Below are 19,530 nucleotides of genomic sequence, written 5' to 3'. Positions count from 1 at the left end.
TGTCGAGGAGATTACTGAGATACAGGCTACTAGACTGGGTGTGATTGAGGTTCACAAGGTGGAGGTATTAGAAATCCTGCACCGTGTCAAAATAGATAAGTCCACTGTGTCCGGTGGGATTTATCTGAGGATCCTCTGGGAAGCCAGGGAGGAGATTTCCGAGCCTTTGGCATTGATCTTTAAATCATCATTGTCTACAGGAATAGTGCCCGAAGACTGCAGGATGGGAAATGTGGTTCCCGTTTTCAAGAAGGGGAGTAGAGACAATCCTGGTAATTATAGACCAGTGAGGCTTACTTCAGTTGTTGGTAAAGTGTTGGAAAAGGTTAGAAGAGATAGCATTTATAATCATCTAGAAAAGAATAATTTGATTAGGGATAGTCAGCACCGTTTTGTGAAGGGTAGGCCGTGCCTCACAAACCTTATTGAGTTCTTTGAGAAGGTGACCAAACTGGTAGATGAGAGTAAACCAGTTGATGTGGTGTATATGGATTTCAGCAAGGCGTTTGATAAGGTTCCCCACAGTAGGCTATTGTACAAAATGCGGAGGAATGGGATTGTGGGAGATATGGCAGTTTGGATCAGTAATTGACTTGCTGAAAGAAGACAGAGGGTGGTGGTTGATGGGAACTGTTCATCCTGGAGTCCAGTTCGTACTGGTGTACCGCCAGGGTCGGTGTTGGGCCCACTGCTGTTCATCAGTTTTATAAACGACCTGGATGAGAGTGTAGAAGGGTGGGTTAGTAAATTTGCAGACGACACCAAGGTCGGTGGAGTTGTGGATAGTGAGGAAGGATGTTGTAGGTTACAGAGTTACATAAATAAGCTGCAAAGCTGGGCTGAGGTGTTACAATGGAGTTTAATGCGGACAAGTGTGAGGTGATTCACTTTGGTCAGAGTAACCGGAATGCAAAGTGCTGGGTTAATGGTAAGATTCGTGGTGGTGTAGATGAGCAGAGAGATCTCGGTGTCCAGGTACACAGATCCTTGAATGTTGCCACCCAGGTTGACAGTGTTGTTAAGAAGGCAAACAGTGTTTTAGGTTTTATTAATAGAGGGATCATGGAACCATGAGGTTATGCTACAGCTGTACAAAATTCTGGTGCGGCCACATTTGTGTACTGTATTGTGTACAGTTCTGGTCACCGAATTATAAGAAGGATGTGGAAGCTTTAGAAAGGGTGCAGAGGAGATTTACTAGGATGTTGCCTGGTATGGAGGGAAGGTCTTACGAGGAACGTCTGAGGGACTTGAGGCTGTTTTCGTTAGAGAGAAGAACGTTGAGAGGTGACTTAATAAAGACATATAAGATAATCAGAGGGTTAGAGAGCCTTTTTCCAAGTATGGTGACGGCAAGCACGAGGGGGCATAGCTTTAAATTGAGGGGTGATAGATACAGGACAGATGTCAGAGGTAGTTCCTTTACTCAGAGAGCAGTAAGGGTATGGAATGCTTTGCCTGCAACGGTAGTAGATTCGCCAACTTTAAGTACATTTAAGTCGTCATTGGACAAGCATATGGACGTTCATGGAATAGTGTAGGTGAGATGGGCTTCAGATTGGTATGACAGGTCGGCGCAACATCGTGGGCCGAAGGGCATGTACTGCACTGTAATGTTCTGTGTTCTAATCCTTGGCACAACATCATAAGCTGAAGGGCCTTTCTGTGCTGTACTTTTCTATGTTCTGAAATTCTAGATAATCCTCTTCGACCACAGCACTCCCTCAGTACTGACTGTCTGACATTGCTGCGTTCCCTCAGTACTGACCTTCTGGCATTGGTGCACTCTGTCAGTCCTAACCTCTGACAGTGCAGCGCTCCTCTGACAATGGAGCGCACATTCAGTCCGGTCCTTCTGACAGTGCAGCGCTCCAGCAGTACCGACTCTCCAACAGTGAGACACTCCCTCATTACTGACACTCTCGCAGTACTGACTAATTCAAACAGTAGTGCTGAATCAGTACTGACCCTCTGACAGTGCAGTCCTCCCTCAGTTGTGAGCCTCAGACAATGCAGCACTCCCTCAGTACTGACCCTCTGACAGTGCAGCATTGCCTCAGTACTGACCCTCTGACAGTGCAGCATTCCCTCAGTACTGACCCTCTGACAGTGCAGCATTCCCACAGTACTGAACCACTGACAGTGCAGCACTCCCTCCGTACTGACCCTCTGACAGTGCAGCACTCCCTCAGTACTGACCCTTTGACAGTGTGGCACTCCCTCAGCACTGACCCACTGACAGTGCCGTCTCACTCAGTGCTGACCCACTGACTGTGCAGCACTCACTCAGTACTGACCCACTGACAGTGCAGCACTCCCTCAGTACTGACCCTCTGACAGTGTGGCACTCCCTCAGTACTGACCCACTGACAGTGTGGCACTCCCTCAGTACTGACCTACTGACTGTGCAGCACTCACACAGTACTGACCCTTTGACAGTGCAGCATTCCATCAGTACTGACCCTCTGACAGTGCAGCATTCCCTCAGTACTGACCCTCTGACAGTGCAGCATTCCCACAGTACTGACCAACTGACAGTGCAGCACTCCCTCAGTACTGACCCTCTGCAGTGCAGCACTCCCTCAGTACTGACCCTCTGAGAGTGTGGCACTCCCTCAGTACTGACCCTCTGACAGTGTGGCACGCCCTCACTACTTACCCTCTGACAGTGCGGCACTCCCTCAGTACTGACCCACTGACTGTGCAGCACTCACTCAGTACTGACCCTCTGACAGTGCAGTACTCCCTTAGTACTGACCCTCTGATAGTGTGGCACTCCCTCAGTACTGATCCTCTGATAGTGTGGCACTCCCTCACTACTGACCCACTGACAGTGTGACACTCCCTCAGTACTGTCCCACTGACAGTGTGGCACTCCCTCAGTACTGACTCTCTGAGAGTGTGGCACTCCCTCAGTACTGACCCACTGACTGTGCAGCACTACCACAGTACGACCCACTGACAGTGCAGTGATCCGTTAGTACTGAACTTCTGACAGTGCAGTGATCCGTCAGTACTGACCCTCTGACAGTGCAGTGATCCCTCAGTACTGACCCTCGGACAGTGCTGTGATCCCTCAGTACTGACCCTCTGACAGTGCGTCCCTCCCTCAGTACTGACCCTCTGATAGTGCAGCACTCCCTCAGTACTGACCAAATGACAGTGCGTAGCTCAGACAAACTTGATCCTCTGACAGTGTGGAACTCCATCAGGAATAAACTGCTGATAGTGCAGCAGACCTTGAGTACTGACCCTCTGATAGTGCAGTATTACCCTAGTCATGTCCTTATGACAGTGCGGCCCTCCCTCAGTACTAAACCCCTGACAGTGCGGCCCTCCCTCAGAACTAAAGTCCTGACATTGCGACCCTCCCTCAGAACTAAACTGTTGACAGTGCGGCCCTCCCTCAGTACTAAACTCCTGACCGTGCGGCCCTCCCTCAAAACTAAACTCCTGATAGTGCGGCCCTCCCTCAGAACTAAACTCCTGACCATGCGGCCCTCCCACAAAACTAAACTCCTGACAGTGCGGCCCTCCCTTAGAACTAAACAGCTGACAGTGCGGCCCTCCCTCAGAACTACACTCCTGACAGTGCGGCCCTCCCTCAGAACTAAACTCCTGACAGGGCGGCCCTCCCTCAGAGCTAAACTCCTGACAGTGTGGCCCTCCCTCAGAACAAACTCCTGACCGTGCGGCCCTCCATCAGAACTAAACACCTGACAGTGCGGCCCTCCCTCAGAACTAAACTCCTGACCGTGCGGCCCTCCCTTAGAACTAAACTCCTGACAGTGCGGCCCTCCCTTAGAACTAAACTCCTGACAGTGCGACCCTCCCTCAGTACTAAATTCCTGACAGTGCGGCCCTCCCTTAGAACTAAACTCTTGACAGTGCGGCCCTCCCTCAGTACTAAACTCCTGACCGTGCGGCCCTCCCTCAAAACTAAACTCCTGATAGTGCGGCCCTCCCTCAGAACTAAACTCCTGACCATGCGGCCCTCCCACAAAACTAAACTCCTGACAGTGCGGCCCTCCCTTAGAACTAAACAGCTGACAGTGCGGCCCTCCCTTAGAACTAAACTCCTGACAGTGCGGCCCTCCCTCAGTACTAAACTCCTGACAGTGCGGCCCTCCCTCAGAACTAAACTCCTGACAGTGCGGCCCGCCCTCAGTACTAAACTCCTGACAGGGCGGCCCTCCCTCAGAACTAAACACCTGACAGGGCGGCCCTCCCTCAGTAATGAACACCTGACAGTGCGGCCCTCCCTTAGAACTAAACTCCTGACAGTGCGGCCCTCCCTTAGAACGAAACTCCTGATAGTGCGGCCCTGCCTCAGTACTCAACTCCTGACAGTGCGGCCGTCCATCAGAACTAAACTCCTGACAGTGCGGCCCTCCCTCAGTACTAAACTCCTGTCAGGGCGGCCCTCCCTCAGTACTGAAGTCCTGACAGTGCGGCCGTCCCTCAGAACTAAACTCCTGATAGTGCGACCCTCCCTCAGAACTAAACTCCTGACAGTGCGGCCCTCCCTCAGAACAAACCTCCTGACCATGCGGCCCTCCCTCAGAACTGCGGGATGTCGCATAAATAGTGTTATTTCTGCAATTCCATTTACTTAAAGAAAGTAAATGAACTCACACCAGTGTGTAATTGTTTTAGCCACGAGCTGAGTCAATAAGAATGGAAACTATGTGGAGGAAATACATAATTGTTTTTGTATTCGCTAAAATTGTATGCCAGAATAAAACGTGACTGAAAAACAATGGTAGATATTACAGGCGAATAGGTAAGATGCTGTGAGGGGAGGAAGTTAAGCTAGATACGCCTGTACAAACAGTAGGTATAAATATCTGTTTCCCACTTTTACAGAAACACAGGAACAAACCCCAATTAAAAGGGTCATAAGGATCAGGGGAAGGTACAGATGCAGGGAGTAGACAATGATGAAGAAAGAATATGCCTAACAATGACCTACAACGGGATGAGGTCAAACGGCCTTGTGAGGCCAGATATAAGCATTTTGTCACAGACAAGGCCGGATAAGGCAAGAGATAAACAGGAGGAATGAGTGCCGGTCTTAGGGAAGTGGAAGATGTAAACAGGGGAGGAGCAATGAAAAACAAAAGAAACCAAATTATATAAATGTTGTGTATTAATTGAATTTGGGGTGTGTATGTCCCTTGCCATATAGACACTGGACATCACACCCTCTTGCAAGTGTAAAATAAAGAACACTACTGATTCAGATTTTGTCTCAGACTGCAATTATTGAAGTGTGTGAGCTTTGATTCTCACACTGCTGACATTGGCAGCCTGAAACTGGCAGCCGCTCAATGCACTACCTTGCTCTTTCGAGTAGATCGACGTTGTCCGGGGTTATTAGCATGATAGAAAATGTTTGGAGAGGAAGTAACAAAAGAGAAGCTGATTACAAGTTGGAAGTCAGGAAATATTCAATAAAAAGAAGTGTGCAGATCGGCACAGGGAGATGGACATCGAACAAGGAGTGTCACTGGTCCCGAGGTCTTAACTCTGTTTTGCTTTCCAATATACTCCCAGACCTGCTGAGATTTTACAGCAATGTCTTTTGTTGGTACATAAAGAGAAGATGGGAGAGTGATCCTGGACTGATCCACTCACTCTGCTCTGTGGATATTTGACTTACATGTTCAAACAGATCACTTCTGTCCCACAGTGAAACCTCACAATCCTGCCCCACCACAACTCCCGTTCCTGACAATAAACTGTTCATTACCTAAACCCACATTGGCACCACAACAAAACCATTTTCCTTGTGCATTGGGAAAATTCTAGGAAGAGTTCCCTTTGCTTTCCATCAGAACATCCTGAATGAGATAATTTTGGTTCAGGACCATCTGACATGGAACCCTCACTGTCAGTCCCCCAAACAAGTGGCCATTCCCATTCAGTGCTCTCTGAGCACATTGGGTGTTGTACGGCTGGAGTGGAACATCATGTTCGGAAAGGGTCACTGATAGACTTATCTCTGGCACTTCCAGTAAATTGGTAATAGATTTCACTCAGAAAGCGAAGTGTGATTAAAAACAGGGGAACCGACGTAGCAACATAAATAGCACTCTGTTGTCATACTGCAAGTGGAATGGAGAGCAAGGATTGTATTAACGAGGAAAAGTGCCCACCGTGGGGCATGACCCCGCGACCCTGGAGCCAACCCAGAGTCACAGTGGCTTAGTTTGCCATTTCATACAGAGCATAATTCACGTGGCACTGCAATTTGCAAGGATTCCTTCATTTCTCCCAATCACACATAACATCATTCACACCTTTCACTTCTCACTGTTATTCCTTCAGAAAATTACAATTTATTTAGCACTTGTAGCGGGATTTACTATTCAATATTGATACATTATTTTTTTTTACCCTCATGTTTAGGTCGGAGATGTGATTCCGTCACTCTCGCAGATGACAAATCAATCAGAAAATTACCGAAGAGCACGCAATCATTTCTGACTAGAATGTCGGACACCCAGTCTGCCTGTCGAGACACAGTCCTCCAAATCAATACTTTCTTTGTTTTTCCTGCCTACAACTTTTACCATTTGTAATTTCCAAGACAGAAGTTTGGATTAAAAACCTTTCCACGAACAGGAGCAAACTTCCTATTTTCTGAAGCTGTTTACAAACTAGACTGGATTGTTTGCTCCTTTCACACGGGAAGAGCCGTTGCTGAGGAAGGCGATCGCCCACCGTTTCGCCACAGCAACAAAAAACAGCGAGCAGATTCAACGCAGCATCTGGCTTCACAATCGCGGTGAAAAAACGATCTCCATTCACCTTCATAAAAAACGGTGTACAACACAAATAGTCTGGAATATGAGCACCCAGCACAGGCTGCTTGGGTCCCCTTAACTGCGGCTGCCGAGACTTCCATATGAAAAGTGTGTGTTTGTGGCTGTCCATATGACAGTGACCGGTGTTGCCCTCGCTCTAACTACCATCCTTGATAGTGTAGGGTTTGGTATCCTCACCTTGCACGCGGGAGTTGAGGGTGCAATTCTCTGCGGCAGAAAACCATAGAGTTTTTGAGCAGAAAGATGTAAAGCTCCGGTCCTCGGAGTTGTTGTAGGAATTTTCAGCGGAGCTGTGAAGAAGGTTTCCAGCCTTTTCCTCCCCTTTCTCGATGACATTCTCGGCGCTGCTGAAGCTCCTGTGAAACGCTGTGGTCCTGTGAGTGTTATGAATTGAATTAGTTTCAATCAATAGTTTCCGCTTCCGATTGTTGGGGTTTGAGAACACAAGACCCGATACCCATCAAGTGCAGGACAAAGTATTTGACGAGATTCCACCAAGGGACTGCAAGAAACAATATATAGGAGAAATAGGCTGACAACGTGCAAGCTGCATTCATAAAGTTCATCTAGCCCGTAAATGCCACGGACAGCTGTTCCTCATATCGATATGCAGGACACTGAGTATCTCTGATCCCGGGAGTTGGAACTGGGATTATATGACCGTCAGCAGCACTGGTTACTTCCTTGTGTGAGGTACCTCCTGATGGAACACATGTAAAAGTCTATTGCTCATTGAGAACTACATACAAAATAGTAGCCCAGAGCAGTATTTCTGTTGTGTTTCTGGTGCTGCTCTTGACATGCCCTACAACACTGTACTTATTCTGTGCTTCCTGAAGATTCAGTGAGTGCTTCTATGATCGTATTGTGGGCAGTAATCTGCGTTTTAACTTCAATAACGCGCGTGTGAATCCCATGTCCACCAATGTCTTTTTTGTCTTTCTCTTATCATGTGCAATTACAACACAGTAAAGAATCAATTAATATTGGAAGATGACATTCAGAGGATTGCGAAATGCCGAGATTTTAGTGATATTTATGCAATGATTAGAGATTGCCTTGATTCAGGAAATAAGGATGTAAAACGTGTTTTGTGTCGAGATAAGGAACAGTGAGAAAAGACGTCAGCAGCAGGTGTAGTTGACAAGCCCACTCGCAGTAACCAGAGTGAGAAATAAAACGTACAAGAAAAAGTACTGTGTGTGAGTGCTAAAAGATGGCAGTAATCATGGGTGATCTTAATTTCCCCTCTCCCACTCCCGGTTCTATTGTAAAGAATGTTTGGAGAACAATAATCAATAAAATACGTATGGCCCATAGAACAAGACAAGCCATATCTTGGTCATCGATTACTTTACAGGCGACTTAGTTTCCGTCTTTTCTTGGAAGCCATATGAACCACACTTTTATTGGGTTTCTTTCCATATTAATATTAATCTGTCTTTTGATTATTCCTAACAAAGTGCATGACCTCACACTCACAACATGAAACTGCAAGATTTCTCCACTCACTCATACTATCGATATCTTTTTGCAGTTTTGCACGTCCTCATCAAAATAAGCCCGCTCACTGATTGCGTATCGGCAGCAGAACTGGACACATTTCACTCTGCCACTTCCTTCAAGTCATTAAGACAGATAAATCATTGAAGCCCGATGACTGACCATTCTGGATTTCACTAATTATATGTTTCCAACTTGAAAACTGTTCAATAATCCCGATTCGGTGACTTCTTGTGAGTAGACAGTGGACAGTTAATGCTGATTTATTACCCAACACCGTGAACTCTCTCAGTGTGCAATGATCTATTATATGGCTCCTAATTGAGTAAATGACAGAAATTCGAAAGGACTGTACCGAACAGATCCCTTGATCAGCTCCGCTAGTCATGTTAGCAAAGAAATCTGGCAAATTGGCAAGTGTAATTTTCCTTTCAATAAATAATTTTGACTCAGTTTGAGTGCAAACATCTCTTCCTAACGTTGTGTTTTTACTCATTTTAAATGGTGTCTAGCATTTTCCAAATGACAGCAAAGACAGCAAAGACAAAGAGCAGATAGAAGCAATTTAGCCCATCAAGTCAGCGACAGCTTTCAATGATATCTTGGCACATTTGTGTAATCCTCAACTCTACTTTTCAGCCTTATCTCCGTGGCCCTTGATTGCGGGCTGACTAAATAACTGTCTATCTCAGCCTTGAATGTACCCATTCTTGACAGACCTCTGTTGGATGCATTTCCACAGACTTGCTATCCTCCGATAGAGAGAATATTTTCCTCACATCAGTCTTACATGTTTGACCCCATCCGCTGTGATAAGGCCCACTGGTCCCACATCTTCCCAGATGTAAATCAGAGCAGAATAAACAGCGGAAGATCGGTCTTCACTATACAGAACCAGCTGTGAGTATTTGAAACAGTTTCATATCTTGACCTCAGATGACACAAACAGACATGAATTGCACATTAGATTCGCCAAAAGCGAATCTTCTTCAAGATCACATAGATCATTTAGAGTCATAGAGATGCACAGCATGGGAACAGACACTTCAGTCCAACCCGTCCATGCCGACCAGATATCCCAACCCAATCGAGTCACACCTGCCAGCACCCGGCCCACATCCCTCCAAACCCTTTCCATTCATTTGCCCATCAAAATACCTGATAAATGTTGCTATTGTACCGGCCTCCACCACATCCTCTGGCAGCTCATTCCATACACGTACCATCCTCTGCGTGCAAACCTTGCTCCATGGGTCTCTTTTATATCTTTCACCTCTAACCCTAAATCTATGCCCTCTAGTTCTGGACTCCCCGACCCCATGAAATAGACTTTGTCTATTAATCCTATCCATGCCCCTCATAATTTTGTAAACCTCGAGAATGTCATCTCTCAGCCTCCGATGCAGCAGGGGAAATAGCCCCAGCCTGATCAGCCTCTCCCTGCAGCTCAGATCCTCCAACCCTAGTAACATCCTTGTAAATCTGTTCTGACCCCTTTCAATATTCACAACATCTTTCCGATAGGAAGGTGAACACAATTGCACGCAATATTTCAACATGGGCTTAAGCAATGTCCTTTATAGCCGCAACATGACCTCCCAACACCTGTACTCAGTACTCTCACGACTAAAGGAAAGCATACCAGAAGCCTTGTTCACTATTCTACCTACCTGTGACTCCACTTTCAAGGAGCTACGAACCTAAATTCGAACGTCTCCTTGTTCAGCAACACTCCCAAGGACCTTACCATTAATGGCATAAGTCCTGCTAAGATTTGTTTTCCCAAAATACAGCACCTTGCATTTATCTCAATTAAATTCCTGCAGCCACTTCTCAGCCAATTTACCCATCTGGTCCAGATCCTGTTGTAATCTGAGGTAACCCTCAGTAATTTAGCTGGCAATGAAAGCAATGGACCAATACAACAACATTTTTATTTTCTCGATCCATTGCTATGTTTATTCATCTCTCTGCACATGAAAATGGATCCTTCCCATCCACTTTAATGGATTAAATTCCCTTCGGCCCTACCAGTTCACAATGACCCTCCGAAGAGTAACCCACCCAGACTCATTTCCCTGTGAGTAATATACCAAACACTATGGGCAATTTACCACGGCAAATTCAGCTGACGAACATATGTTTGGACTGTGGAAGGAAACCCACGCAGACAGCGGGAGAATATGCAAACAGGTCACAGACAGTGGCCCGACGTTGGAAGCAAACTTGGGACCATGGTGATGCGAGGCAGCAGTGCTAACTGCTGAGCCACAATTATCACTCATCAACGCGTGTAATTCAACTTGATCTCCCAGCGTCCTACTCCGTTCTGAACCAAGAGAGGGGGACAGTGAATACTGGGGTCAGGCTGCGGACAGGGCAAGCCAAATACTGGTGTTTCAGGTTGGAAACATTCATTTCATGAGATGTATTAAACACAGAAGTTAAATGTGTAGACAGGTCCGAGTGGGAAAGGTGATGGGTTAGAAATCCATTGGGAATCCCCACGCAGTTTCGAATTCTGCCGACTAAGTTTTCAATGATTTCCGAAAGGACGATTTCGCGCTCAAACTTGAAAAAAGAACAATCTCAACAAACCATGCCAGTTGTTCGATTTAATTTTGTAATCTCGAGTTCTTAATCAGAACTGTACCACTATCAAAACCTTGACCGTTTCTCTTCCCACGGATACTGCTGGACACATCGAGTTTCTGCAGTGTTCTCTGACTGTACTGTGCAAAAGTGCAACTTTACATTCGATTCCGTTAATCACAGTCCTCCATGTACTGACCCTGGACGGTGGCAAGTTTTCTTCCTGTTCGTCAAAGCGCCCATCCCCACCGCTCCCTCCCACATCATTATAAACAGCCACAGGAAATCTCTGGTTCACCTTCTTCTCTCCAAAGTGAAACTTACCAGCCTTGGACTCTCTCTTCATAAAGGGAATTCTCATCCTCGGACATGGTGCAAGACAGAGGATAGTGAAGAGATTTGGGGGAAATATTGACAGTTGAGAGCGGAACAATGTTAAGGAGGCAAAACATGGAAACCAGTCTCCAGCTTTGTGGATCTTCAGAAACGTTTTGGGAAGTGGAATCGGAGGGGAATGAGCAAGGGTGAACTGTCGGACTGACCAGAAACTGTCAAGACAGCTTCCCCCTCTTTCAGGAGACGGGACATTAACTCTGATGTTGTCGGGACATGAACTGATCTGAGACATTGAAAGATTTATCGTTTTTGTATATGAGGACTCTAGGACATTGAAAAAGCTCTGGCCAGACAAACACTGAGAGGCTGGAACCCCGACTGTCCCGATTGTGGGAGAGAGGCTTCCCAGTGACATGGGTACGCCTGCAGAGAGTGCGATCAGACTGTTCCTAGGTCTCCATAATGAGCGTCCCAGGCTCTATTTCGAAAAAGTACATCTGATAGAGGACAGTTATCATTCTGGGAAGGGCAGACTGAAGTTGAGATTCAGTAACCGCCTACTTTGGAGGATTGTGCGATGTGCTGGATTGCACGTGTCAGCGCATTAGTCTGCTGAATGAAAGATAGCTGATTCAAGAGTCCTCAGGGCGACAGCGATTACTGCCCTTAATGTATCTGTTTGCTTTGCTGCATTGTTTCGGTTTCTAATGAGGTCAACAGGTATTCTCCAAATGGAAACACTATCGTGTGACAATCACATTTCCGCATTGCTGTCAAGGTTAATGTCAAGAACTGTGACTTGTGGGAATCTGAAACCAAAAAGAAACTGCTGCAGAAACGAGCCAATTTGGGAGTACCTGTGGGAGAAAACACAGCGCTGATGACGTTCTGAGACATTGCTTCTTATTGTCTCTCCAGAAATGCTGCTAGACCTGCTGAGGTTTTCTTGCAAGTTCTGTTTTTATTTTAACTGAATGCCCATTTCATCCATTAGGATGATTCAGCCAGCCTCACCACGCACCGAAATTTTACACATTTGGAAGCTGCGAAACGATTGGATTCAAACAAACCCAATAATGATTTACTCTCCCTCAGCTCCACTAGGAAAGAGACCTGGAAAGGGAATTGCACAATGTCGTCCTGTCGTCCTGGATGAGTGGTTAAGGCAATGGAATTGAAATTCATATGGCTTTAATAATGCAGCCTCGAATCCTACTGATGGTGATGGAGAAATGCTAATAATTGCAGAGGGAAATTGCTCCCTGACTTCGACTGGAAGAGTCAGTTTAAAAACAAAAACGGGCAAATCTGCAACCCACTGCCTGTCAGGGATAAGCAAGCAGAAATTTCTGGAGAGAGTTGAGACGCATTGAGGTGTATACTTCTACCACCAACTGCGTTTGAAGCTGTTAGCCAACTGTTGGAAAATGAGACGAGAACAGTCAGGGACTTGTGTTCGACTGGTGCAAACTTGTTCAGCTGAAGTGCATTTTCTGTGCTGCAGAAATCTTTGACATGCTGCGGTGAGGTGGTCGGAGAAACTGGCGGATGTGAAGCATGTTAAACTGGTCTCATCCTGACATCTCTCCTGCTCTCGCGGGATTTGTCTGTCTGTCCACCTGTGTGGTGAAAATGAGGATGATTTCCTCAGGGCGATTACCATACAGTGTGACCACGTCAAAGTTCAGCCCTATGATTGTGTCTTTTCAAGCACAGGGAGTATCTCATTGAAATTTACCCTGGAAACATCAGAACATGTAAGGTTAAGTGCCTCATGCTGGAAACTGGGACTAGCGTAGATGAATATCCGGTCTACCGCACTGCAGATAGGCAGAAATGTCTTTTCCACGCTGAAAGAAATGGAAGAAAGAACGAAATTGATGTGCAGCTAAAATGATCACAAATGAAAAAATAAAAGGGGATTCATTATGGAAACATACAGCACCATATTTCAATTTCCCTGGAAGTCTAGTGGTAAGGATTCAGTACTCTGACTGCTGTGGCAATAGGAGATTTCCTCTGACCGGTTATCTTGTTGACAGCCTTCCCAAAGCAGGGAATGTTGTATGGTGCTGGCAATTGATGGAGTTTTGTCACAAACAGTATTCAGACTAGCGTAAAACAAATAAGTGCGAATCCTGGAAATCTGAATCAACAACAGGTATTCACAGACAAATTCAGCCGGCCTGACAGCACCCGTGGAGACAAAGAGATTTAATTTTTCATATCGACAGAATCAGGTTACTTGTGCATTTTATTGTTTTAATTCCAGGGTAATTGCCAGTTTCACTTCACGAATCAGCATACATATCAGAATCTCTCATTAGCTGACATATGTCATCTGTAAAATGAAAAATGTCGTGTCGGCTGTAATGCTGTTGCTGTTCTCCTGAGTTGGTGAAAGGCTGGCCTTACTCATTACCTTTATCTTCTCCTTTCTGTCCATGAGCAACAAAGTTGAATGGAGAGCTTCTCTTTTCAGTGTCTACCTTCGTATGCTTATCTATTTGTCTCCCTTTGTCTCTCTATACCATCTCACTCTCTTCTGCATTCTCCCACTCTCTGTCTGTCAATATCCCTCAATTTCTATTCCTACTCTTGGAAAAGCCTGAAATTCGGTGACAGTTTGAGAGTATACCTGTTTCGTGGCTTTCCCCGCCTCCCCCCACCCCGACCCCCACCCACCCCCCCCCCACCCTTCCCTGGCACCCCCTACACCCCCGCCCTCGGCCAGAGTGTGTAGAACTGGGCTCACAGTCTCCAGGTAATATCTCTGTCACTTAGGTCGGAGGTCAGGTGACATTTGTTCACTCAAAATATGATCATTTACAATTGTAATTAGAATTCATAACCGACCAGAAGAAAAGCAGTTTCTCTCCAATTATAGGATTTCAATGACATCATTACAGTTTGCCTAAAATTAATGAATGGTGGCAGCAGACAATGAGAGCTGTCATCTCGCAATGGATGCGTTATTACCACAACATTACCTGGCAAGTCTTCAGTGTCTCCTGCCTCACTTCATTATTTGAAAAAAATTTTGCTGTGACAGCTCGAGACTAAAAGTAGAAGAGATGGAGAAATCATTGTTGAACAGAGTACAGAATCTCGCCGTTGGATGAGCAGGATAGAACATTGACTAATGGGTCCACAGCAGGCGGCAGGGCTTGGTATCACGAATTAACAACGGGCTGAGCTCAAACACAAGAAGCATGCTGAGCCGTCACTTTCGCGATATTGGATCTACAATACGGCTTTTACAATAAGTTTATGCAATGGACTTTCAATGTACGGAACATTTCAGAGCATTTGACACCATACTCGCCTGGTTATTACCAGATGCTTTAACTGACAAAGCCACATACGGTGTTCTTCAAATCCATATGTGCATTTAATTAACTATTTGATCAGAGTAACTCGGACTTCCTTGCAGTAATAAAGCTGCTCGATGAGAATATATATCAACCTGCGCTTATGCAGGAAAGAACAGTTCACAGCTGGTCTTCCTTCAGTGAAAATGCACCGAAAGAGGCAATCTCTTCTTGCTTTGCTTTCAAGCTATTGCCTTCACCTCTGTAATCTGACAGGAGAAAGAGGATGCGTTCATCTTCTCGGGGCCGATAAAACGCGTGAATATGCACAGAGGGAATCTCATATCAAAAGATCAGGGTAATTGTGGTGAATTTACCAGGAGTGGTGTGTGAGTCGGTGTTAACAGTGGGTAGTAAGGGCTAACCCATGAGCACTGACATTGAGCCTTGCACCAACAGCATCAAACTCAATTCTTGCCTCACGTCTCCCAATCATCATTGACTTTCAGTTTATCCTACTCCCCCTTCGAAACTTCTCACTTGTTCCTGAATACCTTTGGGTTTCCACTTCGAAATTGCAGCCGTTTGAAACGAATTTCTGGAGCTTGCACGTCACTCTTTGGGATCAGCTGCACTGCCCATCCATGATTTCTCCAGAGCTTGCGATAGTAAGTTACTTTACAGAATCGTGGAAGGACTCAGCACAGAGATGCATCCATTATGTCGCTAGGGAGGGAGTTCCGAGAATTAAAACAAACGACATTGAAGGAACAGTGAGATAGTTTCAGCTGAGAAAGGCGAGATTCTTAGAGGCGATTTGCGGTGAGAGGTGTCTCGTGTATCTGCAGCAATGATCCTTCCATTTGGATGCGATCAATCACTGGATTGATTCTGGCATATCCGCGTCTGTGCTCTGTGTGGAAGCAGGAAATAGTTTTCATTCAGATAAACCAAAAGAAGAGAAATAAATCTTTATTTCCTGAATGCGAATTTGATCCAGGTCTGTGCGATTCAAACTCAGACTCTGAAGCAGGGATTCCACTGATGCTGACAATAACCCTTGAACTAACCTGTCCAAACTTTTGTGCCTATTTTCTTTCTCCCCACATTTTGAAGCACCAGTCCTTGCCGTGAGTGGTGAAGGAGCTAACTACTCCCTCGCAGAAAAACAATTGGGGCCAGATACCCGTGTATCTGTCCCGCAGCAGGTATTGCTTTGCTCCGAACAGACGGGGTTTGCTGTGTGGGACTGAAGCTGTGTTCGATCACACACAGACGCGGTGTATCTGCTGCCAGCAGATGTGGAGAAGTTTGGGGCGGATTCAGACCCATTCTGGGAAATAGACTGGATCAGGAATTCAGGGGAGCTTAGTGTCACAGACAGAAGGCTGGAGAATTGGGTTGGGAACAGAAGATGGGAGTGAGTTCCTGGATCAACCAGCTCTCTGTTCTGTGGGCGTTTGAATTCCCCGTTCGACCAGATCACATCTCAGCCACCCGAAAACCTCACTATCCTGCCCCACCCCACCCCTGTTACTGACAATAAACTGTTCATTACGTAAACCCACGTGCACGCAACAGCATAATTTTCCGAGTGAATTGGGAAAAGTTTAGGGAGAGTTCCGTTCGGTTTCATTCAGAGCATTCTAAATCAGTTACTTTTGTTTCAGCACGATTTGACATGGAGCCGTCACTCTCAATCCCCCGAGCTTGTGGCCGTTCGCATTCCACGGCTCTGGATATTTTGGTTGGTGCATGGTTGGAATGGAACCTCACGTATTGAAAGGGACATTGTTTATCGTATATTCGGCTGAACTGATAAACGTGTCTCTGGTACCTCTGGTACAGTGGAAATAATTTTCACTCAGAAACCAACACATGATCAAAAACAGTGGTAACAATGTGTCAACAAAATCTCCAACAGCGAGCTAATGCGCTCTTGTGTGGGGTTGCAACATTGCAAATTGAGTGGAGAGTTGTGAAAATATTAACAGATAAAAGTGCCCCAACATGAAACTGCATTTACCAAGACTTGTCCATTCACTCATACTATCGATACCTGTTTGCAAAATTCCACATCCTTATCACAATATGCTCCCCCAACTATTGTGTATCGCAGCATTTCACTCTGCCACTTCCTCCAAGTCATTCAGTCAGAAAAAACATTAAATCCGATGACTGAACAATTTGGATGTCACTAAATATATCTTTCCAAGTTGAAAACTGCTCATTAATCTAGATTCGGTGATTTCTGTTAAATAGACAACGGACAGACAATGCTGCTTTATTATCCAACACCGAGAAATCCTTTCTTGTGCAATGGACTTTTACATAGCCCCTTATTGATTGCTTGCTAAAATTCAAATGAACTTTACTGAGCATCGTCCTTCAACAAGTCTGCAGGTCATGCGACCAAAGAAATCTGTCAGATTGTCATCGTGTGATTTTCCTTTCAAAAATGATGTTGGCTCAGTTTGACTGTAATCATCTCTTCTAAACTTTCTGCTTTTCTTAATTTGCAATGGTGGTTCACATTTTCGAAATGACAACAAAGACATTTGAGCAGATGGAAGCAATTTAACCCATCAAGTCAGCGACAAGTTTCAATGAGATCACGGCTGATTTGGTTAATCCTCAAATCCTCTTTCGGCCTCATCTCTGTGACCAAATGCCTGTCATTCTCAGCCTTGCATGTATGCAGCCTTGTCAACCCTCTGTTGAAAACAACTTAACAGATTTGCTACCCTTTGAAAGAGAAAATATCCTCCACACCTCAGTCTTACCGAATTGGCCCCTTCCGCTGTGAGGAGGTCTTCTGGTGCCACATTATCCCAGATGTATATCAGAGCAGAGAAAACCCTCAAGGTCGGTCTGCACTGTCCAGTGCCAGCTCTGAGTGTTTGCAGCATTGTCTTTTTTGACTTTTGAATGAACAAATAGACCTGAATCTTCTTCAAAAACGCTTCATTGGCTGTAATTTCGCTGGCAGTGTGGTGCACTAGAAAGTCGAGTGCTTGATCACAAGTATATCACTCTCAAAATGTCATCTCTGTTTCTCTTTCCACAGTTACCACTAGATCCGTCGGTTTTCTGCAGTATTCTGTGAATTTACTGTACACAAGTGCTGCATTTCATTAAATTCCTTCAATCACAGTCCTCTGCACACTGACGCTGTTCAGTGACAATTCATCCTCCTGCTCGTCAATGTGCCAAGCCCCACCGCTCCCTCTCCCATCAAGATAAACAGCTGCAGAACAGGACCTCTCCATCTCCATTAATGACGACCGACTTGCCACTGTCATTTTTTACAAACTCACCGACTCCCACAGCTACCTGGATAACACCTCTTCCCACCCTACCTCTTGCAAAAATGCCATCCCGTATTCCCAATTCCTCTGCGTCCGGCGGATCTGCTCCCAGGAGGATCAGTTCCACCACAGAACCCACCAGGTGGCCTCCTTCTTTAGAGACCGCAATTTCCCTTCCCACGTGGTTAAAGATGCCCTCCAACGCATCTCGTTCACATCCCGCACCTCCGCCCTCAGACCCCACTCCTCCAACCATAACAAGGACAGAACGCCCCTGGTGCTCACCTTCCACTCTACCAACCTTCGCATAAACCAACTCATCCTCCGACATTTCCGCCACCTCCAAACAGACCCCTCCACCAGGGATATATTTCCCTCCCCACCCCTTTCCACCTTCCGCAAAGACTGTTCCCTCCGTGACTACCTGGTCAGGTCCACACCCCCCTACAACCCAGCCTCCCATCCTGGCACTTTTCCCTGCCACCGCAGGAACTGTAAAACCTGCGCCCACACCTCCTCCCTCACCTCTATCCAAGGCCCTAAAGGAGCCTTCCACATCCACCAAAGTTTTACTTGCACATCCACTAATATCATTTATTGTATCCGTTGCTCCCGATGTGGTCTCCTCTACATTGAGGATACTGGGCGCCTCCTAGCAGAGCGCTTAAGGGAACATCTCCGGGACACCCCCACTAATCAACCACGTCGCTCCGTGGCCCAACATTTCAACTCCCCCTCCAACTCTGCCGAGGACATGGAGGTCCTGGGCCTCCTTTACCACTGCTCCCTCACCACCAGACGCCTGGAGGAAAAACACCTCATCTTCCGCCTTGGAACACTACAATCCCAGGGCATGAACGTGGACTTCAACAGTTTCCTCATTTCCCCCTCTCTCACCTCACCCTAGTTCTAAACTTCCAGCTCAGCACTGTCCCCATGACTTGTCCGGACTTGTCCTACATGCCTATTTCCTTTTCCACCTATCCACTCCACCCTCTCCCCCCTGACCTATCACCTTCATCCCCTCCTCCACTCACCCATTGTACTCTATGCTACTTTCTCCCCACACACACCCTCCTCTAGCTTATCTCTCCACACTTCAGGCTCACTGCCTTTATTCCTGATGAAAGGCTGTTGCCCAAAACGTCGATTTCGAAACTCCTTGGAAGCTGACTGAACTGCTGTGCTCTTCCAGCACCACTAATCCAGAATCTGGTTTCCAGCATCTGCATTCATTGTTTTTACCATCTTCAGTTAATTGTCTTGGCTGCAAAGAAAACCTCGGGAATCTCTCCAAATGCCAGGAAATCTCGACCCTGGACATGGTGCATGGCAGAGGAGTGTTAAAGAGATTTTGGGAAAATATTTTCAATTGGCAGATGGAAAAAATGTTAAAGAGGCAACCATATAACCCAGTATCCAACATTGTGAATCTTCAGAAACTCTGTGAGAAGTGAAATCCATGGAGAATGAAGAAGGGTGAACTGCCCGGTCGAGCATAGAGAGTCAAGACCGCTTCCCCTTCTTTAAGAGGACAGACCATTAACTTTGATGTTCTCGGGACATGAACTGATCTAAGATATTGAAATAATTCTCGTTCCTCTACGTGTCAAATCCAACCTCATCTTGAAATGGGACAATGAAAAAACT

The sequence above is a fragment of the Chiloscyllium plagiosum genome, unplaced genomic scaffold (assembly GCF_037043375.1).
Source record: "Chiloscyllium plagiosum isolate Xiang-an unplaced genomic scaffold, Cpla_swu_hap1 HiC_scaffold_37, whole genome shotgun sequence".
NCBI lineage: Eukaryota > Metazoa > Chordata > Chondrichthyes > Orectolobiformes > Hemiscylliidae > Chiloscyllium > Chiloscyllium plagiosum.
This window is presented reverse-complemented; position numbering follows the sequence as displayed.